This window comes from Mus pahari, chromosome 18, assembly GCF_900095145.1.
Source record: "Mus pahari chromosome 18, PAHARI_EIJ_v1.1, whole genome shotgun sequence".
NCBI classification, from domain to species: domain Eukaryota; kingdom Metazoa; phylum Chordata; class Mammalia; order Rodentia; family Muridae; genus Mus; species Mus pahari.
The window spans coordinates 52,801,462-52,822,795 of NC_034607.1; the positions used below are offsets into that span (position 1 = coordinate 52,801,462).

Sequence of the window (21,334 nt, forward strand, 5' to 3'; positions counted from 1 at the left end):
TCAGTGACTCGGATGGCTCCATGCTGAAGGGAGCTAGGGAGACTCATTCACATTTTTTTTCTACCCGGCACTCGCAGCCTCCATTCAGCATTTTCCCCTCGGCCTCCCTAACGGAGCCCAAAGGAACAAAGCTACTCCCCACCCGCACGCACCTCGGGTTGACCTTCCACCCTAGCGCCCACCGCTAGCCCGTCCCATGGCCACGTGACCCTCTCCGGCCTCCTCGCCTCCCGGGCCTCTCCCCCTCCCCTCCAGCCGGAGCCGGCTCTGCCCCGCCCACCCCGCCCACGTGTCAGCCTCTCTCCCACCTGACTGGCTCCTCCCTCTTCGGCCGAACCGGGCCGCGGTCTCAGCCGCCCGACTCCAAAATGGCAGCCGCGCACGGCACGCACCAGCGCGGCCGGACCTCCTTAACTCGCCGGCCTCCCCTCTCGAGCTCCCAGCCTCCCTCCTCCGGCCTTCACCTAACCGCCTCTGGATTGGCCGCCGGGAGTCCCGCCCACCTGGAGCCCCGCCTGCCATTGGTCACGGTAGGCTGCCCTTCAGAGAGGCGTGGCCCAGCCCGCCCCCCCACCCCGGGAGGTATTTTCCATTCCGGTGGGGGGCTGGGGGGGCGGGGGGAGGGGAGAGGGTGACGAGGGGGAGGCGACCGGGAAGGGGTGGGGGCTGGCGGGGGCATCCGGCCGAGCTGGGGTCCCCGGGCTCCGTCCGGAGGAAGCGAGGCTGCGCCGGCCGGGCCGGAGCGGAGGACGGGACGCGCGGGCGGTCGCGCTCGCCCTGTCGCTGACTGCGCTGCCCCGGCCCATCCTGCCTGGCCGCAGGTGCCCTGGATGAGGCCGCCGCGCGTGTCCCGGCCGCTGAGTGTCCCCCGCGGTCGCCCGGCGCCTGCCCTCAAGCGGCCGCCTCTCCTCGCCCGGGTCCCCGTTCCCGGCGCAGTCCTCCTCCGGCGGGCGCCTCCGCACCTCGGCGCAGGCGGCACGGCCCTCGGGCCGGGATGGATCCGCCGGGAAGAGGAAGACAAGCCGGGGCGTTGAGCCCCTGCGCACGGTGCCGCCGCGCGTAGTGGGAGCTTACTCGCAGTAGGCTCTCGGTACGTCTCGGAGGAATGGCTTTTCGGTGGGAGTCGGGACACCTAAGGGGAAGAAGGGGTCGTCTGGGGCCGATAGGAGGGCATTTGTCATCGGGGTCGTGGTGGGTCGAGACTGGGTGGGGGAGGTCGTCGGTGCCCACTGCAAGGGTAGAGGGGTCCAGGCAGGTCACCTAAGAGCTCCATAGCTCCGACCTGAGGGTCCTCAAGGTCGACGATAAAAGGTCTACCGGGACGTGAAGGAAGGAGCCGGGGAGCGTGGATGCGGGAAAAGACTGGAGCATCTCTGGGGGTTTAACCTGGGGTGGTTATTACAGGATGCGGAGGCAGCCGCAAGGAAGACCCCTGTCCAAGTCCTTGAGCTTTTAATAAATGGTTCTTTGGTGCTGAGGCTTGGGCATTCGAGTAGCTGAAGCGGAGTGAGTTTGTGGAGAGGGAGTTGCATTGACAGAAGGATGCTAAGGAACAGCGTAAATACACTTGGTTTGGTTCTCAACTTTGAAGGCTGTGGGGGTCAGTCACGAGCTTTTGACTTTTTTTTTTTTTTTTTTTTTTTTTGGCGTTCCAAGCAAAAGGTGGCTCGCTGCTGGATTTCGTCAGTGATCCTTTATTTTAAATTGTATGTATATATTTGATGGGGTTGGGCAGTTACCAGTTCTCTTGGACATTCTTCCAACTACACCTTAACATTCTTATAGCAGCTTCTCATGTACACCGGAGGCCTGCTCCTTTCAAAGTTAACACTAGGCTAGACTGTACTATTACGATTTACTGACATTTATCCTAAAAGACGATTAAGTCATGCTTGCTTTTAACTGTCTCTTTACAGGGCCGTGTAAAATTGAACTACATATTCTATAGAAATTTAAAAATGGTTTCTCTTTGAGGAATGAAATGAAAATTTTCATTTAGAAGGCTGTGCTAAAATGAGCTCGAGTGTTCTAACAGTTGGGAATTTAGTCAAATGCGTACTTTAATCTTAATAGTCTCAGATTCTTAGTCCTTTTTTGAGACTGGCTTAGCAACGGAAGGAAGACACAAGCAGGAAGCGGTGACTGTTGTCTGGAGTTCACCTTTGTGATTGTCCTGCAGGGATCTTACCTTTTCATGTCTGTGGACTAAGCTAAGAATTGCACAGCTAGTCTTTAGTCTCTTGTTAAAGTCACACCTGTATTACTAATTTCATACATTTGTTGAGTTCTCTATGGCTTACAAAATGAAAACTCACTTGATTAGGGAGTCCTTAACATTTAGGGGAAAAAAAACTGAAAACTACTTTGCTGGCTAATTCAGACATTTCTGCAAAAAAGGTGCTAATATTTTTAATTGGTCTTCTGAGTTCTTGAAAAAGTAGTGGGTAATTATATATTTTTCTTATTGTCCTTGAATTTTACTATTTGTCCTTAGGGAGAATGTACTGGCATACAAACCAGCAGCTTAAAATATTGAAACATAACACCTTTTGACATTATAATGACTTCTGCATGATTCCCCTTGAGAATCATCTCTGGCGAGCCAGCCTTAGTGGGCTTTCCCTTCTCTTCAGCTGGGAGTGGGCTGGGCCTGATGCAAAGCAGGTTGTAAAGTAATGGCGATAACTTTCACAAAAGAGAATGAGAGGCCAATGAGTAGTTTCGTTCCAAGCTGGAAGAGGAGAAGGTAGAGATGGGAGAAGGTAGAGATAGTTATTCTGTGCATCAGGAATCAAGGCCCAGAGCTTCTGAAGGGACTAAATTGCTGGTTGCTTTGGAGCAGGATTGGAGGGCCTGACCCTAGCTAGAGTGGCTTCCACTTATCCTCCTACTTTATCACATCCGTAGTGTTTGTTTCTGAAGACTCCTAGTGCAGGTGATACATGGTTGTTGGCTTTCTTGTGATACTCTTCCTTTGTAATGATGGGGAACTTTGAGTGCTTTATACTCGAAGTGATGCAAAACTGCATAAGCTTTTATTTAAAGTTAAAGACAATTATTAGCATTATTAGTGAAAATGCTAAGTTTCCTCTCATTGTAAGGAGAGAAAACTGTCATGCAGATTAAAATATTGCATGAGCATCTTAGATGAAGCAAGTGTTCTATTTTGGGCTAAAATTAATTGAGGCTTTTAGAATGCAAAGGGTTTTTGTATTTTAAGGGAATCGTGTGAGAATTATTTTCTAATTGTGGGATTTTCTGATGTTGAAGTGGATTTCAGTTCCTCTAAAAGGAAGTAGACTTACATAATTATGAAAGTATAATTTATGCCATAGTTGTAACAGAGACAGGAGTTGTGTTTCAGCCACTTAATGTGCAGCTGCCCTGGTTGGGTGTGGTGCCCAAGTAATTAATAATCAGGGCACCTGGGAGGCAGAGGCAGGCTAGGTGCTGGTTAAGGGGCAGCCAAGGGCTACATAAATGTCTTTCAAAGACAGCCAAGGGCTACATAGTAAAATCCTGTCTCAAAAGAAAAGAAAAGAGAAAGGAATTAGCTACTTTATGGCATGTTGGTGAGGATTAGCTGTGCCTAGCACAGAGAGAGGGCACAATAAATGCTAGACAGTATTTTCTGTGTTCCATTAGGTTTAATTATGATGTATGTTCTTTTTTCCCCCCTTGGTGCTAATACATTCTTTCAAGCTAGAAAAAAAAAAAAAAGATCAAGCCATTACTTTACTGCCTTACTGGACATTCAGTGGAAACGGCATGCTTAGGGTTCTTCTTGTGCCTCTGCTTACCTTAGACTTTAATTAGATCTCCATATAAAGCTAATGTGTACATTTCTCTGAGTGGTGGGGGACATTAAGTAGTGCTACCCCAAAGGGGCTTCTTTGGCATGTTTCTGGTGGCTCCTTCAAGTGCACTTAGAGAGCAGCTGTGAAAAGCTGTCCTTGTGTGTAGGGGACCGGGCCTCTCTGTAAAGAAATCTTTTGGAATAAACAGTTACTTCAGCTTCCTTAAGGCTCCATTATCTCCTATCTGGATCTGTGAGAGAATGGCTAAATCCCAATTACTCCAGAGTGTCACCTACTCTGAAGATGTTACATAGCTTCGGGGGCTCTTTGAGGTTCTTTTTATCTGTGTGAGACAACAGTCTTTGTTCTGAAGTGCATCCCTGTCCTTGCACCCTCCCAGAATCTATTACCCTCAGCCCCAGTTTCTCAAGCCCCTCTTCCCTCTGTCCTGTCCCCAGTGCTGACTAGAATCTAGAGCCTCAGGCGTGCTGGGCCAGCCCTCCACCAGTGAGTTAAACTTTCTCTGTTCTGGCCCTTTCTTGAGCCTCATCTTTTGTGTGGCACCATGCATGCAGGTTCTAAGTAGTGTGTGTCCCGTTCCTCTGCTCATCTGTCTTTTGTGGGGTTTTTTGTTGTTGTTGTTGTTGTTGTTGTTTTTGGACTTCAGTACTGGGAGGAGAATACCTTTTCTCCAGTATCTCTGAGAAACCCTCATTTCAGTTTTGTTATTCCAGATTGAAAGAGTGTTGGTGCTTCTTTGTAGGTATCTTGGAGAAAGCACAGAGTTCTAGAGCTTTCCAAGTGAGCCTAGATAAGGGAAGAAGGGCTTATAAGGCCTGCTACTGACTGTAGCTACTTTCTGCTAATTGAACCATGCAGACGAATCATCGAACCCTGTTGTCTGTTAATTTCTCACCAACATTTTACACATTTACTGTTTGTGTGTATGTATGTGTGTAAGCATATGCATTGATTAGTGGACACCTGATAGGACTCCAGACTTGTCACCTACTGTGTAGGTTCTGGGAGTGGAGCCCAAGTTGTCAGGCTTGGTACCACAAGTGCCATTAACTGCTGAGCCATCTATCCTTATTAATTGAGGTTTTGTTTATATATATATATATATATATATATATAATTGTTTATATATATATAAAATCTATAAAATATATAAAATTTATAAAATATATAAATAAAATATATAAAATTTGTTTATATATAATATAAACATATATTAAATATATAAAATTTGTTTTATAAAATATATAAAATTTGTTTATATATATATAAATTGTTTATATATATAAATTTTATATATATAATAATATATATTATTTTGTTTATATATATATATATATATAAATATAATCTTTCCTCATTAAACTGCTAGGTTTTAGAAATTTGCATAGCTCCAACTTTAAAAATTAAAGTTCTTTTACTTTGCTGTAACTCAGGTCCAGCTAGTATGACCATGTGACTTGGCAGATGTGACAGGTGGGGGAGTTAATAGCTATTGTTAGCAGGGCCAGATTTGCTGGAGTCACCTGAGAGTCAGTCACCTGGAACTGTCAGAAGTTCCTAAGGTTATAGTTGTCTTTCACTTTTATAGAATTTTAATACTTGAAAAGTGACCGGCTCCTAATCTTTTTGTTTATTGTAAAGATGATAATTTTATCACAGTTTAGGATATTTGTTGGATTCATGACTTAATGGGATTCTATAGAAACAAAACAGGTTTTCTTTGGGTTTAGTACGTATTCTAATTACATGAATACATTAATTAGTTAAATATGATTTTAGAAGGCATCAAAAATACATTAAAGTAAAACAGGCACTCAGTCAGTTTTCCCCCCACTAGGTTAGAGAGAGTTTGTGTGTTGTGTGTCATTAAGCATGGTCTGTCACTCAGGGTTCGTGGCTGAGTAGACCATCCGTGATGTGTCCTCAGGTTCAGTGAGGTGGTTAGAGAATGCACGGAGCCAGCCGTATAAACCCTAGTGAGTCCTTCGTCTACACTGGCCAGGTGTTTTCTTTGTTAGGAAAAAGGGGTCTTTGGATCTGGTTAGAGCAGGGCAAGTCTTGCAAGGGTAATTAGGCTAGACTATTAGATCGTGTTAATAGTGGGTAAGTTTTACTTGGGTAGTTTAAGTGAAAGTTAGTTGCCTGCCTTGATGAACAATTCAAATAAATGATTGGAAAGAGACCGTAATGACACGGCTCCATTTCTACACGTTCGTATATGCGTTTCAACACTGGGGGGAACCAAAATACGCCACCCCAGAATATACTTCCTTGGCATATTTAGAAAAACTGTCGACACTAGAATAGTTTTAAAGAGCTGCCTTTTTGTAGAAGAAATTTCCATCTATAAAATAAATCTGCCCTAGTAAACAGTGATGCACTCCAGGCTTCTGTGAGCCTCCTTTATCTCCTTAAGGAGGATCTAGGAAGGATCTATCTGGAAGAGAGATTAGAGGACTACAGCTCCTCAGACAGATTGCCCCAGGCTGTCACCTGTTCTTTTTGAGGGCAGCACCTTGGAGTCTGTCTGCCTAACAACACAAACTGTTATCAGTTGTACATTCTCCTTGCTCCACTGCAGCCTCGGCAGGGGTTGGTTGCCACCTCTTCCCCAAGCCCTTTTGTTTCTGTGCTTTAGGATATTATGTAAAGGTCAATCCAGGGGCCTTCTCTGCTACATTTTGTCTTAGGCGTGGAGTCTGCTCTTTTAAGCCACAGGTCCCTCATCTGTAGATTCAACCGTGCATTGGAAAATACTGTGGGAAAAAGTCCACCCTGTAATGACTAGGTATGGAGTGTTCTTCCTGTTACTTACTCTCTGACAGTCCAGGGTAGCAGCCATTGGCATTGCTTTACCTTTGTTAGCATACACAGCAGCTGGGAACATAGCTCAGGTAGTGTCGAGTGTTTGCTTAGCATGCGTGCAAAATGGTGGATCCCCAGCACTGCATGTAAATAGGGTGTGGGAATACATCTGTAAGTTCAAGGTCATCTTCAGCTATGTAAAGGTCAAAGCCGGCGTGAGGGATATATGAGACCCTGCCTTTAAAAAAAAAAGAAAAGAAAAACCAGGAGAATGCATACAGATTATATGTAAATGCTATGCCATTTCACATAAGGGGACTTGAGCATCTACACACTCTGAGTGGGGGTGGGGTGGGGGTCCTGGGAGCTGATCCTCCTTGGGTTGTTTTAGATCTAAAGGCTCTCTAAACATTAGATGGAGCATCTGTTTACGTGAGACTGCAGTCTAGCTTACCCTTCATTTAGATCAGTAGAAGGATTTGTTTCAGTTTACATTGTTTTAAGTGATTTCATAGACTGGCTGTGGAAGTTGCCAGTATGTAGCCAATGCCATCCATGTGCTGTTCCCAGTGGTCAAGTCAGGCAGCAAGGAGGGGCTTAGGAATACCCCTTGGTGGGTTTTCATGTAGCATACGGAGCATACATTTGGCTGAAGATACTCCAAATTCTACTTCTACGACCTGACTTGTAACCCAGGACAGGGATCCGGAAGTTATATAGATGGCGTCCTTGAAGGCATTTATTACAGTTGCTATTGGACCAGAAAGTCCGATTATATATCAAGAGCTGTTGGGCATGGTTCTGGAAACAGAGGTGGTGTTGTGCATAACAGTAATTATCAGCAGGTCTCCAGTCCCTTACCTATTACTCTGAAGTTCTTCTTCCCCTTCATTTGCTAACAATCCTGAAAGGCAGGTGGGTGGCATTATCCAATTTACACAGGAATTGACTCAAGGACATTAAGTGACTTTCCCAAGACAGCTATTACGTGGTGGATTTGGGACCAAGTCTCAAGTCTTTTGATCATTAATCCTTAGGATATTAAAAACATCTCTTAATAGATTAATTTAAGGCTTATGAGGCACGTTTAACTTCTTGCCTAGAGAGTGTATAGGTATTTTGAGAGGATTTGTAGACAGTGTTTAAATTATTCCTGCCCCCCCACCGCTGGATGTGTGTGTGTGTGTGTGTGTGTGTGTGTGTGTAGCTTCAGGTTGCTCCGATGACTCTTTAACTTATTTTGGCCTTGAACTCAAGAGATCTTCCTGCCTCAGGCTCCCTACTGTTTTATTTTTAAGAATGTGGCGGGATAGGCCTGTAATCCTAACATTCAGAGGCTGAGGCAAGATCATTACAAACGTGACTCTAGCCTGAGTGCTACATAGTCATAGAAAACCTTTGCTCGGAAAGAAGGGGGAGCTGGAAGGGTGGCCCAATGGTTAAGCTCACTGGCTAGTCTCCTAGAGGACCCAGGTTCAATTCTCAGCACCCTCATGACAGCTCACAATCATGTATAACCCCAGTCCTAGGGAATCTGATGCCCTCTTCTGGCTTCCATGGGCACCAGGGACACACTTAGTGTACAGACATATATGCAGGCAAAACAAAATTTTTAAAATTAAAATTTTTTTTAAAGGAAAACATTCTTTTCAAGAAACACTAGAGATGTTTTGCTGTGTAGTTTTACCCTTTAAAATTGGTAGGTCGGTCATGGCCACCCATAAAATGCTGCTTTGGTTGACTTTATGAAACTCTGAAGCATGAATGATTGTTAACAAGGAAAATGTTACTTAGTAGGGAAGACACTGAATAGGAGTGCTATCTCTGGGTCACCGGAGTAGTGAGTATCTCGGGGCAAATGTTAGGGTTGCACTGGGACAGGCAGAAGATGCCCAGACGAAGGAGGGGCTTGAGTGGAGCAGGCAGAGATAGAGGGCGTCCAGGGGATTATTTCAGCATGTTAGAGGAGTCACTGAGCCTCAGAATAGTCTCAAAGCTGAGAGCAGCCACAGGAAAGACCAGGGCAGCTCTCACTGTACCTGGTCTCTTACATATGCACATGCATGCTGTGTGTGTGGAAGTGAGTGAGGTACATATGCACATGCATGCTGTGTGTGTGGAGGTGAGTGAGTTACATGTGCACATGCATGCTGTGTGTGTAGAAGTGAGTTACATGTGCATATGCATGCTGTGTGTGTGGAAGTGAGTTACATGTGCACATGCATGCTGTGTGTGTGGAAGTGAGTGAGTTACATGTACACATACATGCTGTGTGTATGGAAGTATGTGAGTTACATGTGCAAATGCATGCTGTGTGTGTGGAAGTGAGTGAGTTACATGTGCACATGCAAGCTGTGTGTGTGGAAGTGAGTGAGTTACATGTGCACATGCATGCTGTGTGTGGAATTGAATTACATATGCACATGCATGCTGTATGTGTGGAAGTGAGTGAGTTACATGTGCACATGCATGCTGTGTGTGTGTGTGGAAGTGAATGATTTACATGTGCACATGCATGCTGTGTGTGTGTAGAAGTGAGTGATTTACATGTGCACATGCATGCTGTGTGTGTGGAAGTGAGTTAGTAGTGACCGAGTAAGTGTATTGAAAACACCATGTGAGTTTCAAATGACACACATGTGAGAGTGCTTGGTAAGAAACCCTGGTGCTCTTGAGCAGGAGCAAAGCCTTAGGGTGGGAGCCTTAGGGTGGGGGTCAAAGGAGCAAACACCCGGGGACGCTTTGGAGACCACAGTCCAGGAGACAGATAGGAAAAGAATTGAATGACGTGCTCATAAAAGGTCACAAGAATGTCACAGGTCTGTAAGGTAACAGTGGTAAGGAGGTGGGAGGAGGAACCATCGTGGAGTCTCCTCTCAGTGGATGCAGATGGTGCTAACACAGCTGTGAGAGGAGCTAATTGCGAGTCGGCTGCTTTGTCTGATTGTTTCTTCACTCATTATTTCTGCACAGGGTTAGCTAATGGCTTTAAATAGTAGAAGGGAGCTCGTAAAAATACAATAAGCCAGCCTGAGTTACTGTTTATTCTGTATTATTAAAAATGAAAGGGCCCAGTGTGTCTAAGGAGATGAGTAAATTTTGAGCTTTCTAAATGAGTATGAGAAGCAAATGGAGACATTAGACTTGATCCAAGGTGGAGCAGGAGTAAAGGATGAACCAAGGAATAAGCCTTAGTACTGTACTTTGTGCCGTATTAGAGCTTGGGTTTTTATTTGGCTATGTGATTGGAAAGTAGGGCTCTTTGCCTTTTTTTTTTTTTTTTAATGACCATAGGGGTAATAAATATAATCTTCTGGAGGGAAGGAGAGTGGAGACCTTACTTACCAGTGACCACATATGATAAGATGCATGAGGGAATTCAGTGACCCTGTCTGACCGCTCACTAGGACATTGCAATCGAGGATGTCATTGAAGACTGCCCTTGTATAAGAAAGATTATCTGATAGCCTGAGTCAAGGAATGTGTGGTGGAATGGAAATGACTCCTGGGTTTCGATAAGTACAGGAAATACAGTCTCTAGACTTGGGTTAGCTGGGGTGGTAGAAACTGAGCATAAGCTAGCCAGCTGGGCAGAAGAGTTCCACACATAAGCTCCAGAGTGGGGAGTGTTGGGCTTGCATGTCCACAGATAATTTCTAAGGAAGTCATGACACGGCCAGGATATCAGTTAGCATGTAAGTCTAGATCAAGACTCTGGTCTTTTTTACAGATACAGTTGGGAAAGCATATAGTTTGTTGTTGAAAAATCATTAGTATGGCAAGTAATAAGTATAGTTTCTAAATGATAATGCATTCAGAACAAAAAGGTCCTAGCACTTGAATTCACAACTATAAAATTTTTAAAAAAGTTAGAAAAAATATTTTTCAAGACAGGGTTTCTCTGTGTAGCCCTGGCTGTCCTGGAACTCACTCTGTAGATCAGGCTGGCCTCGAACTCAGAGATCTGCCTGCCTCTGCCTCCCAAGTGCTAGGATTAAAGGCATGCACCGCCACTGCCCAGCATTTTTTTTTTTTTTTGGTAAAGAATTATTTGTTTATTTTATGTGTATAAGTACACTGTAGCCATCTTCAGACACACCAGAAAAGGGCATCAAACCCCATTTCAGATGGTTGTGAGCCACTATGTGGTTGCTGGGATTTGAACTCAGGTCCTCTGGAAGAGCAGTCAGTGCTCTTAACCTCTGAGCCATCTCTGCAGCCCCTCTACTGCCTCCTAACAGTGCCATCTGGAGATAAGGGCCATCGAGGACATTCATAATCCAAACTAAAGCAGTTTGAGTTGGGGTCTGTGAGAAATAAGAATGGGTAGCTAGGAACTAAAACTTGGATTTGAGGCTCCCAGGAGCAACTTAGTAGAAAGCTGAAGTGAACAGGATGCTAATGTAACAGCAGTTTAGCACTCAAGTGACAGTTGTGTTTCTTTTGTCCTTGTTATCCTGTTTATAGTCTAGACAGCGCTGATTAGCTGTGTGCAGTCTAAAGCCCAGGCCTGTCTTTCATGTTGTGACTATATGTCTCTATAAGTGAATCTTAAAACTTCATGGACTTGAGAGTTTTATGGGTCCCAAAAGTCTGGTTTAGTAAGTTCGAAGAAGGCCAGGTGAGTCTAACACACCCTGCAGAGTCTGGAAAGAACCATTCTTAAGGGTGGACAGATAGTAAGAAGACAGAATTACAAGTTTTGGTCATTTTTTTCATTAAAAAAAAAAGAGTCAGAAGTATAGTATACATGCAGTAAAATACAAACACGCTCAGTATATGTTGTAATTGTTTTAGCCTGTCTCATGTACCTGAGACTGGGGAATTTGAATCTTGACCCCTTTGCCTCCACTTCTCACAGCCGGGCATCACAGGTCTGAGCCCTAGTGCCAGCCTCAGTTCCATCCTCTCTTGACACTTTTTATATCCATATAATTCACAATTTCCATCAATCCCCAAAAATTCCTTGTGCCTGTTCCATTCTTGTTTTCTCTTTTTTTACATACCTGCAACCAGTGATCTGCTTTTCCCCCAATATAAGGCGAGTCTCAAAGCTGCAGAGGGCAGCTCAGGATATAAAGATCTTGCTGTATAAGCATGTGGGCCGGAGTTTAGACCCCTAACATCTATGTAGAAGGCCAGGAATGACTGCTGATCAGCCAGTGTAGATGAGAGGGCAGGCATGGGGTCAACCAGAGACCCTGTCTTAGAAAAGAAGGCGAAGAGCAGTAGAAGAGGCCTGATCTTATGCCTGACTTCACACATGATGTGCACGCACAGGTGCCTGTGGTGCACACCCCATACACACCACATGTGATATGCGTGCACAGGCGCCTGTGCCTGTCCACCACATACACACTACTAAGACGAGTTGTTCTGTTGTAGAGTTTAGTGAAGGGAGTGGTAGGCTGCAGTGGAAACTTTTGATATATTTTCTTAGGGCTCTCTTTGCCCTTTAGGGAACACTTAGAAGTACAGCTGTACTTAAAATAGAGTTTCTGAGGTGGATTTGCCACTTTACAGTCTATGTGTGCCAGTCTATTGTTAACTTCTCAACTTGGCTCAAGAAAGGCCCAAGAGAATAGAAAGCTCATCTCAAGAGAGAACTGTTTAAGGGCTGCCCACCCTGCATGTGGGCAGCAGTATCCCCTATGTTCTGGGTGCTACAAGAGGACGGTGTGGGTTACCCTCTGGTGCGAAACTTTCTCTGATGGGTGACTTGTGATGGCATTGGCCGTATGTCCTATTCTCCATATTCTGGCCACGGCAGGGTGAAACCTAGAAAGCAGTGATCTAAAGTAAATGTGTCCCCTTAACGCAGTGGCTCTCAACCGTCCTTAAAGTAAATGTGTCCCCTTAACGCCGTGGCTCTCAACCTTCCTTAAAAAGTAAATGTGTCCCCTTACCACCTTGGCTCTCAACCTTCCTTAAAGTAAATGTGTCCCCTTAACGCCGTGGCTCTCAACCTTCCTTAAAGTAAATGTGTCCCCTTAACGCAGTGACTCTCAACCGTCCTGATGCTCTGGCCCTTTAATAGAGTTTCTCATCTTATGGTGATCCCCAACCAGAAAATTGTCTCTGTTGCTGTTTCATAACTGCTATTTTGCTACTGTTATGAATCATAATGTAAATGTCTGTGTTTCCCATGGTCTTAAGTGACCCTGTGAAAGGATTGTTCTCCCCACAGAGGGATTAACCCATGATTGAGAACCACTGCCTTATGGTGTTTCCCTGGGTATGTTGTTAAGGGCACAGGAAACTGACGGACATACCCTCTCCCTCAGAGAGTTGTTTACATCAGGCCTTCCCACTGGTCTAGCTGCCACGGTGTGTGGCTCATTGTGGTTTGAACTTCACTTTCCTGGCAATTATTGATAGTTGAGTACTCTGTCGTGTGCTCGTGGGTCATTTGCATGTTATCATTTGTGAAGCACTTGTTCAAAACAGCCAACTGTCTGTTTACTGAGTTTTGTGTTTCTTTCAGTCTGTGGTGTCTATTCATGATGGTGCCTTCCGTCTTATTTGTATTTTCTTGTATTCTAGTTTCCTGGGTCCTCCATAGCAATGGAGAGTATAGATCTCTCTTTATTTAGATCTAATCTCTTGAGCAGTACTGTGTACTTTTCTGTGGGAAGTGTCTTTAAAAAGTTTGTAAGATTTTTACCTTCATATCCATATTTCTCAACTCTTCTCAGAGTCTCTTGTGCTCTGCCCTGCAGCTTGTCGCTGCACGATTCTTCCTGTGTGTGACCAAAGCATGCTAAGCATATGGACCTGGAAAGTCTTCAGAAAGTCACTCTAGAGACTCCGGTTCCTGTACTTGCAATGTATAGAACATCTTAGAAATCTAGAGAACGTGAATATTGAGCGATATAAAAGAATGTAGTTGATGGCCAAATAGACTCTAGGGTGGCGCCATTCATCCACCCATTCAAAAATGGCTGTAATGTGAGTAGTTTAGAATACATATTCTTTAGCTGTTGCAGACCTGGAAACTTACTGTGCCTGGAAAAAATAGGTTTTTAGTTTAAACAAACATAGAGAAGACTAATATAGAAGGCAGCCTATTTTTACATTTTATTAAGATTAGATGGTGTCAAAGAGTGACAGTTTAGTAGCCTGCACCTTTCTCAGTTGTATGTGCCAGAGACCACAGCTCATTCTTGTCCTCAAGGTTGGAGACAGTGGTTTATTTTTTCTTTATTGGTAGACTTGTGAAGGGCCATGTAGTTGCAAGAGAGTTGTTTAGTATCTTGAGCTTCGATTATCATCAGAACACTGAAGAGACCCAGCTACTGTGTAGACTCTTACTTATTTGTATGGCACTGGGGTTGAGCGTGTCTTGTGACATCCCAGGTGTGAAGTGTGTTCCCACAGAGCTGTCCCCATCCCAGTTTTATTCACTCTGAAACAGGATTTCACTTAATTGCCTAGGGTGGGCTTGAACCTATGCTGTAGCCCAGGCAGGCCTTGAGCTTGTGATTCTCCTGCCTCAGCTTCCCAAGTAGTACTATAGGCCTGTATCGTTAGGTCACTTACCTCATAAGATTGCTGTGAGAACTAACTAGAGTCCTTCAAGTAAAGCGGATGTTGTTCTGCCCTTGGCTGCTCTTCAGTAATTGTTAAGATTGTTTTCTGAAGGTGGGAGCTGCTAGGTGTCTAGGGGAAGTGGGAGATAGGAAGCTGGGAGGTGGGGATGACCAGGATACGGTGTGTGCGTGTATGAAACCTTCATTTTACAAGACTGATTTCTTCTACTTAGAAGGCTCAGGTCTGAAGCGGGAAGCTGGTCTGGTATTGCTGGCAGCTGTGGATGTTAGAGAATGCTAGACCTCCTTGATTCTTGTGACTAATTCCAGAGTGGAAAGAACTGTAACCCTGCTTTAGGTAGGCTGAGAAAGAGCTCTGGTAGTGTTTATCAAGAATCTTTGTTTTAAAGTTTTGTTACCTCCAAATATAGACCATCTCCTTAGGATACTTTTTCAAAAGGAAATATTTAAAGTACAACGAAGAAAAGAACAGTGGAGATAAAATCATCATCTGCAGTAACAACTTTCTAGAAGTTTCTGTTACTGTGTCTCCCAATTACAGTCTCTGAAGATAAAGATAAAGTTGAAGTCATAATAGTGGTTACCCCATCTGAAAGTCAGGGGATAGAATTGGGGCAGGAACACAGCGGTACGGTCCACAAGCGGACAGACCCTGTTGTAAGAGGTTGATCAGTTCTGTCATGAAGGTACATTCCTGTTCATTCCAAATTCAGTGTTTCCCATGACACTGAAGGGAAACAGCAGATGCAGCTTTAATGGCTTCGCTGTTATAAAAACTTCTCTGACATTAACAAGAACGATTTTTATATGGTAGGTGAGTAAATTAACTTCATTCCTTTTCTTTCAGATGGAAGATTATTGACAGTAATTATTGGGAACTTGATTATCAGTAATTTGCCTCCTGCCTAGGAAGTTCCGGATTGGGGGTGTTTTCTGGTAGGCAACTAGAGCAACAGAGCATTCAGTTTCTCTTCTGATCAAACTTTCAAACAACTGTCTATTCAGATCCAACATGTTCTCTGCAGTGTAAGTAGGAATTGCAAGGCAGTTTTCTCATTGGTCAGTTGGACAGAACTGTGAGTTGTAGCTCCATAGTCACCCACATATACATAATATTATTAATCAGTAATCTGAGCCAAGACCAGACCAGAAGACCTGGGCTCCAATGCCCTTTCTGTGTTTGCCATTTACAATCTGGATGTAGTTTTCTATATCTCACCTGGTGTTGTAGGTTATTAAAAACAGTATGAGATTGTCCTTCCTTTCTGGAATATTTTTTTTTCTCTAGAGGTGAATTTGTGGTCTCTGAAATGATCTGAAAAGAGAAGAATGAATTGCGATATTAATTGTAAGTTCTTTTAGAAAGTCAGCACAGAGACACCAGAGCATGATGTAGGTGTGAAAATAAAGTTGAATGTTGGATGGCCAGGTGGGAGAGTGGTACAACTGGAGTGAACCGTAGGACGGCAGCCAGTGATATGGACACAAGGTGCTGTGCTGTTACACATTCTCAGAGAAGATGGTCTGGCAGGGCCGAGGCTGCTCAGTAGTGCTCGGGTGCTGGAGAAATCTAAGAAAGTGGCAAAGACTCCACAAGGCAGCCAAAGTGGAGAGAGACAGACGGGGCTGAGGGGAGGCTGTGGGATAAGATCATATAGGTGCTGGTGAGTGGAGGACAAGTCAATTCTCCCAAAACCTGGTGGTTGCTGGGAACTGAAGGATGTAATTGAGGTGCCTTTCCATCCACATCAGCGTCTCAGTGGGATGAGAATCAGTCCTAAAAAACACTTAAGTAAGTAGACAACGCAGAGCAGTGTGTGGAGGGGCGGAGCGTATGTAAAAAGCACCTAGACCAAATTTTGCAGTTTCCCTTGGGGGAAGGGGTAGACAGCCCCATCAGTAACTCGATCATGGTGCAGGCATGAGGACCTGAGTCTGGATCCCTAGCACCCATATAAAAATGGGGTGTAGGACCGTGTACCTGTGTCTGCAGTACTGGGGACACAGAGGCAGGAGGTTTCCTAAGACTTGCTGACTGCCATTCTCACCGAATTTTAGGTAAGTGAAGGGTCAGTGAGAGACATTTCAAAACGTAAGGCAGGATAATTAAGGGAAATAACTGGAGTGGAATTCTGATTTCTTGACATAGCTAGGAATATGTAGAATGGGGACAAAATTCATGTTGTTGATTATAGAATAACATCTTAGAGTATACAGATGTAGGATCAAATGTCCAGAATTAGAGACTTTCTGCTTTTATTTAGAGCAGGGTCTTAGAGCTTGCATTCTTTGCCCCGGGTTGTACCCGCAGTTGGTGTTACCCAGTGTCATGTCCGCTTATGCTCTCCTGGAGTTAGTTTATCTATAAACGTGTCTGTAGACAAGGCGATGCACCTTGCTGTCACTGGCCAATTCCCTGTAGCTTACTGCTAGCCCCCAGGGCTTTCTGAGACTTGAGTTCACAATGAGGGAACCTGAACCTGTCATTACTCTTGCCACTGACTGTCCTCTGCATCTGACTGGTGTCAGTAACTCAAATGCCACCCACTCTCTCCTTGGACAGTTGTAATGCTTCTGCATTTTACACATAACTGTGGGTTTACAATATAAATAATATAAAATTAACTTGGTATTATCTTCTGTTTTAAATAGCATTTTTTCCAACTTGAAAATTAATACTCATCAAATCAAATGTTTAGAAATTAAGAAAAATGAAATTATAATAATCAAAAACTATGCAGAGATCAATCACCTCAGTGGTAGTGTTCCTTATCTATAAGTCTTTCAGTACTTTAAATCTATTTTTATTTCGGGTACATAAATGTTTTGCCTACATGTTTGTGTACCACATGCGTCCCTGGTGTCTGGAGGCCAGAAGGCATCAGATTCCCTAGCTAGGGTTATTGATATTTGTGAGCTGACAGATGGGTGCTGGGAAATGAACCTGGGGAAGGGCAAGGCCTGCCAGAGCCATGTGTATCAGAGCCATGTGTGCCGCGTGTGCCATGTGTGTCAGAGCCATGTGTGCCATGTGTACCATGTGTGCCAGAGCCATGTGTGCTATGTGTACCCTGTGTGCCATAACCATGTATACCATTTGCGCCAGAGCCATGTGTGCCATGTGTGCCATGTGTACCATGTGTGCCAGAGCCATATGTGCCAGAGCCATGTGTGCCAGAGCCATGTGTGTCAGATCGATGGGTGCCAGAGCCATGGGTGCTATGTGTACCATGTGTGTCAGAGCCATGGGTGCCAGAGCCATATGTGCCAGAGCCATGGGTGCTATGTGTACCATGTGTGTCAGAGCCATGGGAGCCAGAGCCATATGTGCCAGAGCCATGGGTGTCATAGCCATATGTGCCAGAGCCATGGGTGCTATGTGTGCCATGCCCAGCTGGCTAGAGTGTCTTCAGTCTCCCTAACTACCCATGCTGGCCTCAGACTTTAAACTCCTTCTCTATTGGTCAGCCAGCACTCACAGAGTCATGAAGTCTTCTAACCATCGAGTTCTTTCTTTCTAATGCCTTTCTTTTCCCATCACATGGAGATGTCTTCTGTCTGATGTTTAAAATCATAAATTTAAATTCTTTTTTTTTTTTTTTTTTTTTAAAGCAAGATCTTACTGTGTGGTTCGGTGAACTGATGGTTGCCTGCTGCCTGCTGGATGTACAGGGTGAGCGGCTGCTCGGCTTGTCACCACTTTTCTCAAGTGGCAGATTTTTGTATGTTTGGTTGCGTGGTTGCCTTGTTTTGTTTTCTCTGTGCAGCCCTGGCTGTCCTGGAACTCGCTCTGTAGACCAGGTTGGCAGAGGCTTGGTGGGCCTCTGGTTTCAAGCCCATCTCATCTGTATAGGAAGGTCTGCCTACATAGTCTTGGGAAAAAACAAAAAAAAAACCAAAAAAACATGTTTTGTTTTTTTTCCATTGCTTCTCAGCATTTGATGGATGCGGTTTTGTTTCTGTTAACAAACTAAAGGTTTTTGATTATCCTGTTTTAAAATAAGATAGTTACCCGGTGATGCATAAAACAAAGGAAGGTGTTTGACTTGGGGTTTGTATCTGTAATCTTAGCTAGTCTGCTTCTGCACATGTCTTAAATGAATCTAAAACATCTAATTTTCCTTTGTCCTTTCCAGTCCCTTCCTCAGTCCGCTCTCTGCTCTTACGGTGGGAGAGCAGCTAGATCACTAGTGAATACGTAAGAAAGGAGTACCCCTAGTGCTCTCTTGCTTTGATTTATTGCAAGATGCCAAATTATTACACGCTACTTATTTCTCTTTAGAACTAAAATTTGGGCTAGAAGAGTGTTATCCCTACATCTGTAGACAAGCAGTACATGTGTCCTGAGCAATTTTAGATAAAGAGGAAAGGGAGGGGGAGTGTTGTCAGACGCGCTGGGCTTCTCAGCGGTGTCTTGTGGTTAGATACTTTAGGTTGCTGGCTTTATGGAGTAAGGAAACAGTCCTGCGAGTGCATACTCACAGTATTCTGTGTGGGTTAGCAGTCAGGGGCGACGAGCTCATGGCTCCCCACAAGACACTTTTCTGGTCTTAAGATACCCACCACGTTCTCTGAGGAGAAGTTACTTGCTTTGCTCTTCGGCTGGTCTGTTTCTTAACTGCCTTTTGGTGGTGTGCGGGTGGGGCCATGGGGGTGAGGTTGGTGTCTTCTGCCCGACCTGATTACAGTGGCTGATGGTACCACTGATGGCATGCAGATCTGGTGCTCAGTGAAAGGACTTGAGTTACCTCCCTGCATATGGAAGACAAAGGCAAGGGTCGCTCAGCATAATCTCTGCAGATGGCCATCAGCCTTTGCTTCTGCGGCTAACACACCACCTCCTCTTGTATATCAGAAACACCACTGTAGAACCTCGAGTGACACTTGCCTTGTATCATGTTATCCTGGTAACATGAGGTGGTAATTGTTCCTATTTTTAGATGGCAATGTTGAGACATCTCACACAGCTAATGAATGCTTGAATATGACACTGGGACCAGCTAAATCCAAAGCATGTGCTCTTTGTGTTAGAGCCTAGCAGTGAGGCTGGCCAGATAAGAAACATTTCAGTGACTGGCTTGCTTATTAGTCTATCACACAAGATACTTTACCAGAAAGAACAAAACATACATAACCTGTTAGGATTTTATGTTTTCTAGATGTCCAGCATCATAGAATGAAATTTAAACTGTAGCAGTGTTTTATAGACTAAAAAGGAATTTTGAAGCATGCACACACACACACACAGAAAAGAGAGTAATGATTATGTTGTTGGACCTTGTCTAGGTCTGCACAGATAAGCCATCCATAATTTATTTTGTAGATGAGCTATACTTCAACTGCTAAACACTGAACTCGTAACAGTCTTTCCTGGGAAGCGCTATAGATGCTTGAATGGATGGTAGAGATTTCAGTCTGGCAGGTATTATACATAGGAAGGTATTGACGTTTATGGTGTGGCCTGGCAGAATCAAAGGGGAAAAACCAAAACCCTGAAGATGTGAAGCAGCAGTGCTGTGTGGCCGGAGCCCCCGCTGTGCTGTGGAGCATGGCCTGAGTCTCCAGTCTCCGAGCCTCGCACCCTGTCTCCAGAGCCTCCACTGTGCCATGGGGCCAGAGCCTCCACTGTCCAGCAGTGGCCGGAGCCTCCGCTGTGCCTTGCTGCGCGTGGCCAGAGCCACCACTGTGCCATGAGGCCAGAGCCTCAGCTGTCCAGCAGTGGCCAGAGCCTCCGCTGTGTGTCCTGGAGCCCTGGGCTCTGTGTGCTTCTGAAGTTCCCAGCACTCTGTGATGCAGGCCTCAACCACCCCATGCAAGAGACACCAAGAGGCTGAAATGTGACCTGGCGAGTGCAGCCTCCTCTCTAGCCCCTTAGGGCTTAACTATTTCTAGCTTGTGCCTTTTCCTTCTCTTGCCTGAATCAACAAGCAAAGTGCTGGCTTAGAGTAAGAATAGTATATGAGGTGGGCCTGGAGCTTCCTGCCTCGGGACACTACACTATACATTAGAAGTAGGAGAGTAAATTTAAGAAATGAAAAATGTAAACTTACTTATTTTTTAAGTTAGAAAAAATAGTCCTTTAATTGTCCTTCTGTCATCGAAGGATGTTATTATGAAGTCCATGTGACACTGTGACTCTTAATTTCTTTTTTCTTTTCATTTATTTTTTTTAACTGTTATTTCTCTTAACTGGCATAGAAAAACACAAGAACTTCTTAAGTATCATTTCTTTGAGTTGGTCATATGCTAGCAAACACATTCTTAGCATCAGTGAACTTGGTATAGATGATTAGTTATAGCAGTAGCAGAACGTTATAGGTGTCTTACAGTCTTATTCAAAGGATTTCATAGTAGATAGGGAATAGAAACCAGAACATTCAGGGCTGGCTGGGAAATTATCTCACTGAACAATGCTTTTTCTACTGTGCACAAGGCTTGGGTCCAACATCCTTCCCCAGCATTACCGGGAGAATTAAAATGAAGCCAGAACATCTATGGTAGGGCTGTGAATAAAGAGCATAGTAGGGCAATGAATACCAGATCATAGTAGGGCTGTGAATAACCATGTTCTCAGGATTTGTTTTATCAGATCGTCAGTTCATTACATCTACAGTTGAGTAGGCCAGGGGTTTTTGGAGTGCGTTAGCAGCCTGTGTCACGTTTTTAGTGCTAAGGCTTATGCCAGGTGGGTAGGTAGAACAATCTTAGGACAGGCGAAGGCCAGAAGCCCATGTGGGTTGTTTCCTTATCACCCACATTTTCCTTTGAGACGGAGTCTCTTGCTGGACCTGGAGCTCACCATTTTGCTAGACTCACTGGCCAGTTACATATATATGTTTAAATAATACATTGTGGAGGTTGTATGAAAGATAAATTCGCCGGGCATGGTGGCGCATGCCTTTAATCCCAGCACTCGGGAGGCAAAGGCAGGCAAATTTCTGAGTTCAAGGCCAGCCTGGTCTACAAAGTGAGTTCCAGGACAGCCAGGGCTATACAGAAAAACCCTGTCTTGAAAAAAAAAACAAAAAACAAAATTAAAAAAGAAAGATAAATTCATAATGTGTGTATTAATGTGTTACTCTTAATCTGGTTTTGAGATTTTTTTATGTTGATAGAAATACTCTTATTTCTTTCTTTCTTTTTTTTTTTTTTTTTTTTTTT

At 44.4% G+C, this 21,334-nt stretch overlaps 1 protein-coding gene across 3 annotated transcripts in view; it reads left to right on the forward strand.

Annotated features, from left to right (window-relative positions):
* Positions 1 to 712: 712 nt before the first annotated feature.
* Positions 713 to 21,334, forward strand: part of Socs5 (suppressor of cytokine signaling 5) — a 29,881-nt gene continuing 9,259 nt past the window's right edge. For all 3 annotated transcript variants that reach the window (XM_029531320.1, XM_029531321.1, XM_021217845.2), the window contains exon 1: positions 713 to 1,090. The gene's annotated coding sequence lies outside the window, so the exon portion shown is untranslated. The remainder of the gene's footprint in view (positions 1,091 to 21,334) is intronic.